General features: G+C 40.1%; 1 long non-coding RNA gene across 1 annotated transcript; it reads left to right on the forward strand.

The window, feature by feature from the left end:
• Window positions 1-500: 500 nt before the first annotated feature.
• LOC116692123 (uncharacterized) lies at window positions 501-3,285 on the forward strand. Its single transcript, XR_004332636.1, has 3 exons — window positions 501-510; window positions 744-748; window positions 3,214-3,285. It is a non-coding gene; the product is annotated as an uncharacterized LOC116692123 (long non-coding RNA).
• The last annotated feature ends 8,877 nt before the right edge of the window (window positions 3,286-12,162 follow it).

Below are 12,162 nucleotides of genomic sequence, written 5' to 3' on the forward strand. Positions count from 1 at the left end.
ATCGGAAAACCTCTGATGTCTGAAGGACTAAAGAAGCACCTTCTGTCTGGCCTGGTCACACTGTTATCACAGCATCTCACTTCAAACCTTTCTCTTGTGCAGAGAAGATCCAGAGCAGACCCCCCCGGCCCAATGCTCAATCTCAAATCTAATGAGCTTGGCTTGGTCTGGTGGTAACCAGACTAATGGACTGTAGTTTTTAGTTTCTTTGTCCTTTCCAAAATGTCTTTTGTTTCCTTCTTAATTAGCTATGAATTATAATTCCCTGTTGGAATTTATCTATCATACTATTCCTTCATCACAGACAAAGGAAAAGCTCCACACAACATTACACAGGCTTTTCTACTTGTGAGCGGCTTGTCAACTTCTGAGAGAATGTGAGATCAAAAACGCAGACTCCAAAATGAGGTCACAGGAACTTTGTTGTTGAACCAGACTGTCAATACGTGCACATACACTAACACACCTTCTGGCTTTCTATTCTTACATTAAAGTTTGGACCCCACAAAAGTGAGATCATAGCTGCATACACTCAAATAGAAGAAAGCTGACTAACTTCCTGTTAGTCTCAGTAGAGCTCCTGTGTCAGTCAAAAGTGAACTGATAATGAGAAAACAAACAGTAACACAGGCTGAGACAAGTTTCAGAAACCTACAATTGGTAGCCTCAATGATAATTCCTTTTATTTCTCAGTGTTTAGTTGAGTTTCAAGTTTTTTGTTGTCACATGCACAACAATTACAGAAAGAGTTGTCAATGAACATCTCCGGTCTCAGGCAATGCAATTAAAAAAAAAAGTTCTGTTAAAAATAATAGCAGTCCAACATCACTAACCTCATCACTAATATCATAGTTTTTGGTAGAAGTGATAGTTATACATGGTAAATAATTTACCACTAAGTGTTGTAGAGTCATAGAAAACCAACAGACCAACAGTCATGACATGCACGCTGATCATTCTGTGGAATTGAATCTGTAATTGAAAGGGGCATGTTCAAAATAATATCAGTGTTGTGTTTCATTAGTGAGGTGATTGATTCTATGAAGAAACAGGTGTCAGTCATGGCCCATATTTAAGGAAGGAAGGAAGCAAATGTTGGGGATGCTGGTTATAGTGCATTCAACACTGAAACACTCGGCAAAGTGGGTCGCTCCAGACATTTCTCTGAGGAACAGCAGACTTTGATTAAAAAGTTGATTGGAGAGGGAAAACTTATAAACAAGTGCCTAAAATGAGAGGCTGCTCAACCAAAATGATTTCAAATGCCTTGAAATGGCATCCAAAGCCTGAACAACAACCAATGATCAGCTCCAGGAAAATCAAAGAAGACTTACAGTCACCTGTGAGTACTATCAGCTAGAAGCCCCCCCCCCCGCAAAGTCCCATTGCTGACAAAAAGACATGTACTGAATAGGTTCAAATTAGCCAAAGGACACATTGACTGGCCAAAGGAGAGATGGAGCAACATCATGTGGCCTGATGAGAGCTAAATTGTTGTTTTGGGGTCTAGGGGCCGCAGACAGTTTGTCTCACGACCCCCCCCCCCCTGCACTAAATTCAAGCCCCAGTCCACTGTGAAGACAGTAAAGCATGGTGGTTATGGGGATGTTTGTTATACTGTGGAGTTGGGTCTATTTATCACATACCAGGGGTCATAGATCAGTTTTAATAATCAGAATACTTGAAGAGGTCATGTTGCCTTATGCTGAAGAGGAAATATCTTTGAAATGGGTCTTTCAACAAAGTCCTGGTTCCAGATGAACCAGATGGATGTTATGGAGCGGACCTCAATCCCATAGAACACTTGGTTGGTGACATCAGAGAATCTGTTTCTGAGGCCAGACCAAGTAATGCAAAGGAATTATGGGATGTAGTCCAATGGTCCTGTTCACAGGTGACTCCATGCAACACAGATGTGAAGCAGTTCTCAGAAATAATAGTTATGCAACTAAATATTGATAGAAAGCTAACCCTTGAGACATTTTTCAGTTTATACAGTAAATGTTTGAGTTTATAAAGAAAAATACAAATACTGCTATTTTTAACAACAGCCTAATATTCCCTTTTCTTCTCTTTCTGTAAAGATATAACACAAACCTGATCAATGTTGGTCATGTTTTGATTTGGGATAGAATGTGCAGTGTTCCCACTGCATTGATATTATGGAATTAAAAGGATGTCTAAGGATTTTAAGCATTATTCACTTTTTTAAACATACTGCTATTATTCTGAACAAAAAAAAAACTAAATGCATATCTAAGACATCAAAAGTGCAAGTTAAAATATAGAGAAAAAAATAATAGAGAAAATAAGGTAATGTACATTTTTGGAAGACAGTTATTGCAAACAAATAAGCTGAATGTAAACATTAATGTAGTACATGTACATGAACAATAAGAAGTATTAAGCTAAAAGTACTAATATGCTGGCAGAACATGTCAACAATAAGGGTGTGATAAGACACATGAGACAAGACACGAAATTGGGATCACCAGAACGAGACAAGATTTCAACACTATTTTAAAGAAAACTTAAATGGCTGGAATTTGACTTTGTCTTTTATATTGGAAGTCATGAAATGAAAAACAAGAACTTTTGATCCGCCTTGTGATTGATTGGGTCATCACATGGCCTATGGTACACCCTTCCACCAAGATACATAATAATCGTACCAGATTAGCGGACCCTGGAATGAAAATACTACTAATAATACTCATAATGATGAAATGGCGCAACCATTTTCATAATCATGATGGACGTACCCATGCTATTAGCTGACTATGCAGTATGCTAAGATAGTGATAAAGCCAGCCTATTTATCTAATTAGTGTCCTGCTCCCTTACCAGGACCTCTTGCTGGTGTGAAGTTAACTCTGCTGTCGGTCCCTCATCATTAAAGCTCTGTAAGCTTTTTGCAGTTTGCTGCATCAGTCTCAAAAGACTTGGCCCTCTTTTCTTTTTCTCATCCACCTTTTCTCCATAAGATTGGATTTCACCCTGCTTACATTTTATCTGTCCTGACCTGCTGGCTAGTAGGCCGACTCTTCTTCCTCGTTTTTTTTTTTTTTACATGTAGCGTATTAGTGATCATATTAGCGCCCCTGCTGTTATGTGTTCATATTGCTTTGTGCCGCTGGCACGCCAGTGTTGTAGTCAAGGCCACATTCACTTTCTTAGAAGTGTGTTAAGGGACCGGGGAGAAGGGGTTAACAGTTACTAATTTCAAATTAGACATGAGTCAAGCTATTGGTTGCATTTGAAGCAGGAAGTTTTACATCCAATCACGGTAATGTTGACTTTGTCTCTTTAGTGGAGACCGAGACCTTCAAAAAGTGGTCCTAAGATCGGTCTTAAGACCAGGACTAATCTCGAGTACTAAAACACTGGCACACGCTCTACCAGGTGATCTACCAGGGCGCCCCAAAATAACCAACATTATAACACGTTACATGCTACCACCACCATACAATGCAGTGTTAAGGGGTCATAGTCATTTTATGTATTTCTGTGAGATGGTTTTGGAGGATGTTGGATTGCAATTGAAACAAAATATGGCAAAAACTTAAATATGGCTGTAAGCTTCAGGAAATGACTTGCTCTAACATGAGGCTTAAACAAAGCCATTGGTATGGTCATTTTTTAAAGATTATTTTAGGCCTTTAAATGACTGGGCAGATGAAGACATGAAAAGGGAGAGAGAAGGGGAGTGACATGAAGCAAAGGGCCACGGGTCGGTGTTGAATCACGGAGTAAACCATTATATATGGGAGCCTGCTCTACCAACTGAGCTATCTGGGCTTTTAACACAACTGAAATGCTCTTATACCAGTTGGATAAAAGCAATTCTCCCCTTCTTCAAATCTAATTGTGGAGCAGCAGTGCAGATAATATTGAGTTCTGGTCTGTTCAATTCTCCAGCACAACGTCTGATTTTAGCACATCATTGCTTTGCTTTGAGGTTATTATACACAGCAAGGAAATATGGCACTAATCTCAGAATACAAAGTGTCACAAATACATTTGTAGATCTTCCACACCTTCACCTGCTGCACACAAAATAGTCTCTCCTTCCTTGTGCCGTACATTTAAAATGTCACCCCTTACATTACTTTTTGCTGCATAAAGAATCGTTTATTTCAACGGCCTAGTTAATCCAGTTTCATTCCCCCAGACACTGGGCAGTGTTTATATGCCTCTGTGAATTTGACTAAAGGAACAATCAGCTTAATGAGCTTTTCCCAAAAGAATAATACCTCTGCCAAGTGTCCTGGGTTGTGACTGGGCAGAGGTAAGTACATGTTGTCTTTCCAAAGGTTTCTCACTCCAACTTCCTACTGCCTCTTTTGATTTGTCATCAACGGAAAATCTACAAATATGAAAAACAAAAAATACAAACTTTTTTTATGCGTGTGTATGTGTGTATGGACATTCAACTACATTTTATTCCTAGTATCAAATCAGAACACGTGACCTCATAACACTTTACAGATAGTAGGTCTAGACCACACTATAATTTACAAAGACTCAAGCATTTAGAGCAATAGTGGTGAGGAAGAACTTCCTTTTAGGGAGAAACCTTGAGTGGTGAGTCAATTATAGTAACAATTAAAGCTGCAAGCAGCATTGGACGTGCCCTTGCTCCCCTGAGCACATCAGCGTTACTGGCGGACGCCGCTCCTTGCGACCGTGCAAGGGGCTCGGCCAGAGTAGGAAGGCGTGGTTAAAGTATAGGGGGTGACTCAGTATCACATTTAGACCACACATAAGTTTTGTGTAAATCGGTTGTTTGTCATTTAAGGCTGATTTTCTGTTGCTAGCATAAAAAGTCAATATTGGCCTGCAGATGTCCTCAGGCCTGGACACTTGGTGATTGTGGGAAATTTCAAGCAGATATGACAACGCACACTGTAGTTACAGCCACTTTCTCCTTCATCGCTAAACAATCAAATTCATCTTTAAGGTGTTAATATAGCACACACCAAATTTGAAGTCCATTGGATGAAATCTGTAGGAGAAGTATGACTTTTAGTTACATTTGCTATTGCCACCAGGGGGCGCTAATTAGCAAGCCAATCGGACAATGTACACTCAACTTACACCCACTTCCTGTTGTGATGGCAAAAAGCACAAAATGGCTGCCTTGCAATGGCCCTGCCCTATGACAAAAAGTTTTTCTTTTAAGAAATTTTCATCTTTAAGGTCTAAAGATGACATAGAACAAATCTGAAGTTGATTGGATGAAATCTCTAGAAGGAGTTTGATAAAGTACGACATGTGTTGATAAAGCCAACATCGCACAAATTTTGAACTTTTAGTTAAAAATGTCGGACTTCCTGTTGGGTTTAGGGTATGGCTCCAATGAGCTTTCTTGTACGTCTTGACATGCCTCATGTGTGTACCAAGTTTTTTTTTTGAGGGAAGCAACAAAGTCTGAAGTTGACTGTAGGTAGGCCATAGCACCGTCTACAAAATCATCAATTTGGCGGCGCACAGATAGCCCAGTTGGTAGAGCTGAGGCCCAAATATATATAAATAAATAAATATATAGCAGGTGGGCGGTCATCGACCGCTTGGGGGTGAGAGAAAGAGAGAGACAGACAGACAGAGACATGGAGAATTGTAGCAGAGGGTGTGGAGCAGGAACATGGAGGCAGCAGGTGACTCCAACCACAGATCCAGAGTCCACAGATCCAGAGTCCACAGATCCAGAGCCAGATCCACCTGCAGGAAGCGATAGGAGGAGAGAGGAGAGGGGCGAGAGAGCACAAGACTTCGGTAAAGGGAAGAAATTTATGTCATCGGCATAAAGTCTGTACCTGAGCTTAGGTGGTTAAGGTGTATACATGCATGAAAACCCCGGTTCCTAAAGGAGTTCTCTAGGTCTATTAACCTGCCCATGAGAACTTCAACGATTGAAGCCGGGGTAAGGTGAATACATGACTTTTGAGAATCTGGGGTATTGCTGAATATAATCAGGTTTTTAAACTGCATGTAAACTTCACTGGTTGTCTGGCCCATTGAAGTTTGGAAATCCGGGATCCTGTCAGTGGTGGTTCCTGGACTGCAACTGCAGAGCAACTAAGATGTCATATCCAATGTCTGTCAAATGTAGATGTGTGTGACTAGAGTGTCATGGTTTTGTCCTTGTGAAAAGTTTGTTTGTTTTCATGGACTTCCTGTTTTATTTTGAAATCCACTGTTTGTCTTCATTCCCTTCCCTTGTCTTCCTGCCTTTGTCTACTTTCCCGCCTGTGTGATTACCCTCCTGCTCCTTATGTGTCTCACCTGTGTGTAATCATCATCACCTGTCCCCCTTGTATAAATGCTCCCCACAGTCACTTACCTTTTCCAGACTGTTGTTACTCCCGGTGTGACGCACTCTCCAGCATTTTTCCTGTTTGGTTTTCCTAGTGTTTCCTTGACTGTTTTGCCTTTATCCTGACAACGATTTTGCCTGCTGCCTAATTTGAACAATTAACTGTACTTACCTGTTTATCATGAGTCTTGAGTGGTGCATTTGAGTCCACCTGTTGCACCCTGTCAGTGAGGAAGTGTTTTTACCTTGCATACTGAGCTCAAGTGTCAACACAAAGAGAATTATTTCTCTTGAGTTATTGGAGGAATGTGATGGATTGTAACCAGCTGATTGACTGAATAATTTATTGCTGTTTAGAAGAATCCAGCCTGTGGCCTGAGGTACTTATTTGTCCCCTCCAGAGACAATAATGGGTACCAAGGCGAGGCCGTTAGATGGATCTACTGATTGAATTATTGCAGAAACCATTTCTGCTCAGACGTGGGTGGATGATGGGAAAAGGTGGAACTGGTGTGTGTTTGTGCTGCTTTGCAGCCGTATGTTTCGCTCACACACAGCAGCTGTGTTTTAAACAAAAGAGGATGAACACCAGAGTAATTATGATGGTAGAGACTAATCACATTTTTCATTTTCTAATTATTTTTCAAGTCTGTTTCCTGGCATCCCAATCTGATTCCCTAATGGAGCTGTCTGTTGTGCCTCTTACTCCTGCATGCCAGCCTTTCAGGAATCAAGAGTGAAAGCCTTGCTTTCTGATCAACACAAAGCTTTGAATCCCACCAGGTGATGACCACGTACCAGTTTGTTTTTGCCAATTGAGAGCCATATTAATGAGGCAAGATGCGAACGAATCTCCTGGCCCAAGGCACTAGGTTCCCATGCACAGAGAGAGGCCATGTGCAGTGCAGGATACATCAGCAGCAGAAAGACAATGCTGCCAATTGCAAGCCACAGATAATTTATCTGCAAAGAGAGCACAGTAGATGATTAATAACTTCACAACATAATAACATTACCGCAGAACAGATAAACAAAGTCTTGTACAAATATATCTGCAGCCAGTGTTGACAGTACTAATACATCCATTTATTTGTTGATTATAGTTTGTATTATCACTATTATGTTCAATTTGCACATGAAAAATCAGAATTGAAATGCTGTGGAAAAAAAGTTTAAATATCACTAGAAAATATTTACGGTGGAGTAGGCGGGAAAATATGCAACCTTTTGCAGTTGAAACGGTTTTACAGATTACAGACATACATATACAGGAAATACGTCAGCATTTATTACAATTAGTAAACAGCTGGCACAACAACTCTCACAAAACTCCCATTAATTGTCATGGTTAGTCATTGTTTATATCCCTAGTCACACTAACAAACAATTTTGTCATCTTGTTTGTTTTCAGTACGCAACGGCAAATCATGAATACCATGGACCAAAGCAGAGGAAAATGCTGTGATGAGACATTATAAGTCCCAAATAATTAAAGGCCATTTGGCATCAAAGAAGGAGTGTGTGGTTTACAAAGAATGTGAACAGCCGGCACTGAAAAATAGAACGTGCCAAACATTAGAGACTTTGGAAGAAACAAGGGGCTGACTTTGAAGTCTAAAAGTGTCATCCACACTGAAGAACAATATGTGTGCAGCACAAAAAGTTAGATTTTATTTTTCTCATTTACACTTTCAAAATAACCGAAAACAAAAAAATGGCATCTACAAAAGATTAGGCCCCTGCAAAGTTAATTTCGTGTACCCACCCCCCCCTTGGCAAGTATCCCAGCTTGGAAACGCTTCTTATAGCCAGCCAAGAGTCTTTAATTCTTGTTTGAGGTATCTTTGCCCATTGTTCCTTCCAAAAGTCTGTCACGCACTACTCTTCTAAGGTGTATCCATAGATTTTACATTATGTTGAGGTCAGGAGATTGTGAAGGCCATGGCAAAACCTTCAGTTTACGCCTCTTGATGTAATCCTCCGTGGATTTTGAGGTGTGTTTAGGATCATTATCTATTTGTAGAAGCCATCCTCTCTTTAACTTCCGCTTTTTCACAGATGGCATCAAGTTAGCGTCCAAAATTTGCTGAAATTTTACTGAATCCATTTTTTCTTCTAGTCGTGAAATGTTCCCTGTGCCACAGGCTGCAATACACCCCCAAAGCATGAACGTTCCCCCCATGCCTAACAACTGGACAGAGGTTCTTTTCATTACTTGTGCCTTTCTTCTCCAAACGTACCTCAAGCCTTACCCTCCCAATCCTGCGAGCGGTTCTGTCTGATATTGTTCTTGGTCTTCCAGATCTTTAACTTCCACTGTTCCTGACGACATTTCCATTCCAACAAGAAGATATTGGCATCTGAAAACCCTTTGCTATCTCTTCTAGCTTTCTCCTGCTTTGTGAGCATCAACTTTTGAGTTCCAGTTCTCTAGACAACTGCTAGAAAAGCCATGGTGCTGATTGTGTGTGGGGGGGGGTCAGATGAGTCTGGGCATTTAAAACCTTAAGATGACATCACCTGGTCTTTCCAGACCATGATGAGAACAATTCATGACACTGTCAGGTCTCAGCTTTCCAAAGGGGGGTGCTTGCTAGAAACTCTGCAGGGGCCCAAACTTTTGCAGACACCTTTTTTTGTTATTTTGTTATTTGAAAATGTAACTGATGGAATAAAATACAAACTAGTATTTATTTGGTCTGGGACACACATTCTTTCCTCTTCTCAATCAAATGTTGAGTCATTTACCACTCAGGTGTCACGCACTGCTACTCTTCTCCCTTTTTCCTTTAGTTCAAAGCTCAAAAATTTGCAGAGTTTCTTTTCAACTTTGAAGCCCCAATTCATAATGTTTGTTTCTTTGTTCTTTCCAGAAATGTCTCAGTTTTATCTTTGAGACCTCCCCAACACGTCTTCTATTTTAGAGGACAATCTAAGTCAATTGGAATAGTTCTGCACTGTTGTCCCTTCTTCAATGCAGCAGTTGCTGATTCAACAGTTTTGTCTAGATGCTTGTTAAATTTTGTTACATCATCAGTAAATGTTAATTTGGCTGGTTTGGTGTATTTCAAGTCACTAATGGTGCTTGAGGCACAGTGGGATATGTACTCCGACCACTTTACAGTAGAAAGCTTCTGAAAAGCTTTTGAGGATTTAATCAAGTTGTCATGTCCAGCCATAAGAGCAGGACAATGAATGCTGTCACTCACTTTTAGCAGTTAGTGCAAGGCTTGGAGTTTTGAAACAGTTCTTTTCTTTATCTAATCCTGCTGTTTCTTTTACTGCTTCAAGTACTTTCATAAAATTTCCTGGTTTTATGGCACCCTCTAAGGTTAGGATTGAATACCTTTTGCGGATGGTTTGCAGGAATCTTCCTAGGTTTTTTTGCAGATATAGTCATGTTTTGAAGGGTCATGGTCATGTTTTGTAAAAAAGGGTGTCAGCACACCAAAGAAAATAGAAGTAATTACGAATAACACTTGCAATGACGTTGCCATACATACGGCCTAACATGTTGAGCACCCCATTAACTGTGCTTGAACATCCTGACTGGATTGCAGATGCTAGGCCAAGCAGCCTTGATGATCCTGTTCCTCTGGTTTGGAGGAACACCTTTTCATATGTCTCCATGGTTCTGGTCGCAAAAACATATCATTACAACAGACACACTATTCATATTTTTTACATTCAGCCTTCTTGGCTCTGCGCTTCACTTTAAGCTGACCACTTCCTTTTTTCAGCCCATCTGTATACTCAAAGTTTCCTCTGTTGTGAAGATTCCTCCTCGTTGCTGAGCATGCTGGGAGACTGAAGGCATATGCCACATCAGAATTCTCTTTTACGTGAGTTTTGAAATGCCGCACTATTATTGGAAATTAAAATCCTTGCAAATGAAGCAGAAATTTTTGTTTTGCTCTTACAACACTGGTTGAAGGTACAGTGCTGGTGCAAGATTGCCCAGTGATAGGGGTGTCATCTGTGACATTAGTTCGTAGAGGTATCCGTTGATTCTTCAGTAACCTGGAATGTTGAGTTGGCCAAGCTGTTTATTGGTTCCTTATCTTCTGTCACTTTCTGAGCCTGGAACGTATTCTGGATCACATACATCATCCGATGCCTCCTCTTCACTGAAGTCACTTTCTTTCTGATTCAAGTACAAGGAAAAGAAAAGAAATATAAGGCATACATAACACCTGCAATAAGCACTACATGACAATCAACAAGTAACTGGACCTCATATGCTTCTCATTGGGCTTTTATAAACCACTACTCAGCACCCACAAACACAAACTAGGTCTCTTTGATGTGGCCTAAAAACATATTTTTTAAAATCAATTTTGATTATTTAATTGTAATTTTAACAACTGATGAGAAAGGATGTCACATAAGTTGCTCAAAGCGGTCAAAATATTAATTGTGGAAGTGGCAGCAGTCAAGGGACAACACATCTTGTAGACATGCCCCTGTGTGGACTATAACAGCGGTTGTAACTACTAAGCACATGACTAATTTATTATGCTCATACTCTGATGGTTCACTTTCCTTTTTGTTCTGTTTGTTTGCTGGCTTTTATTTTGAAATGTTTCCAGACAGGTTGCAGTAATCTATTGTAACATGTCAGAGTGTCAAAGTCCACACCTCTCCCTCTGTTATTTTAGATAAGATGGATGGATGGATGGATGGATAGCATACATACTACAACTATGAGTGTGGGGGGGGGGATGTTAGCGGAGCAGATGGAGCCATGTTGTCCACCTTGTGTTAAACAGTGGTACAACCAGTAAAAGTATGACAACGTTCAATTTAATAACAACGAATTTAAGTCAATTGTAAACAAGCCGGTAGAAACGTTACCGGGGGCAGTCGCGGAAGTGATTAAGCGGTTGCTCAAGTAGTTGAAGGGAAAATCTTGATTCAGCAATTTTATTTTATCAATATCATAATTAAAAAAATTTAATTACGATGTATACTTAATTTATGTAACACAAACACACACACGCAAGTCTTTGTGTTAAAGTATTGCTTCTCACTGATGTCCTCATATATCAAACAAGGGCTTCAAACACTATGAGTAGGCATACACACAAAACACACAAGGGTTATAGGACCATACCAAATCATAAGTCATATACAGAAGCAGAAAGTGAGCATCATTTCAGGTCACGTTAGAGCATTTCCTATGTTTGAAGCTGCTAACAAACCTCTTCAGGGAGCGTTGTGGAGGAGAGGAACGGTGTGGGACTTGTAGATGGAGAGACAAGTGGAGGGTGGCCTGTAGACGGAGAGATGCAGTTGGAGCCATAAGCTGATGGAAAAACAAAAAGGGAGAGCCAGAGGAGAATGAAAAGAGGGAGACATGGCAGTTATTTCAATGTAGAACATCTGCTGCTGAAATACTGAATGTGACATTGAGCTGATCTACCAACTCACACACATCAAATATTATCTGAACATATTTGGCTAGAACTTCTAAGAAATCTCAAAATATTTACATTTTGCTCAATGATGAAAACCATGTGAAATTTGGTCTTATTACCGCTCATGATTGATACATTGTGTTTAACACAATGACAAGTCACTGCTGATGCTGCCATCACATCTTTGGTGTAGTGGACTGCTGAGATTTTTCACCTTTCTGATGTCTTCAAAGTTCATACAATTTCAAAATCACAATAGAGGTATCAGCATCTCTGAGAGTCCCTAATTAACGTACAGGTATTAGCTTTTACTGTGAGCCCAGTCAAAGAATTATTTTGGGGACATCAATTTGAGAATGAATTGTGTTACAGTGGGGCCAAAAAGTCTGTAGTTAGCCACTGATTGTGCAAGTTCAACAATGAGACACA

Source organism: Etheostoma spectabile, chromosome 7 (assembly GCF_008692095.1).
Source record: "Etheostoma spectabile isolate EspeVRDwgs_2016 chromosome 7, UIUC_Espe_1.0, whole genome shotgun sequence".
Classification (NCBI taxonomy): domain Eukaryota; kingdom Metazoa; phylum Chordata; class Actinopteri; order Perciformes; family Percidae; genus Etheostoma; species Etheostoma spectabile.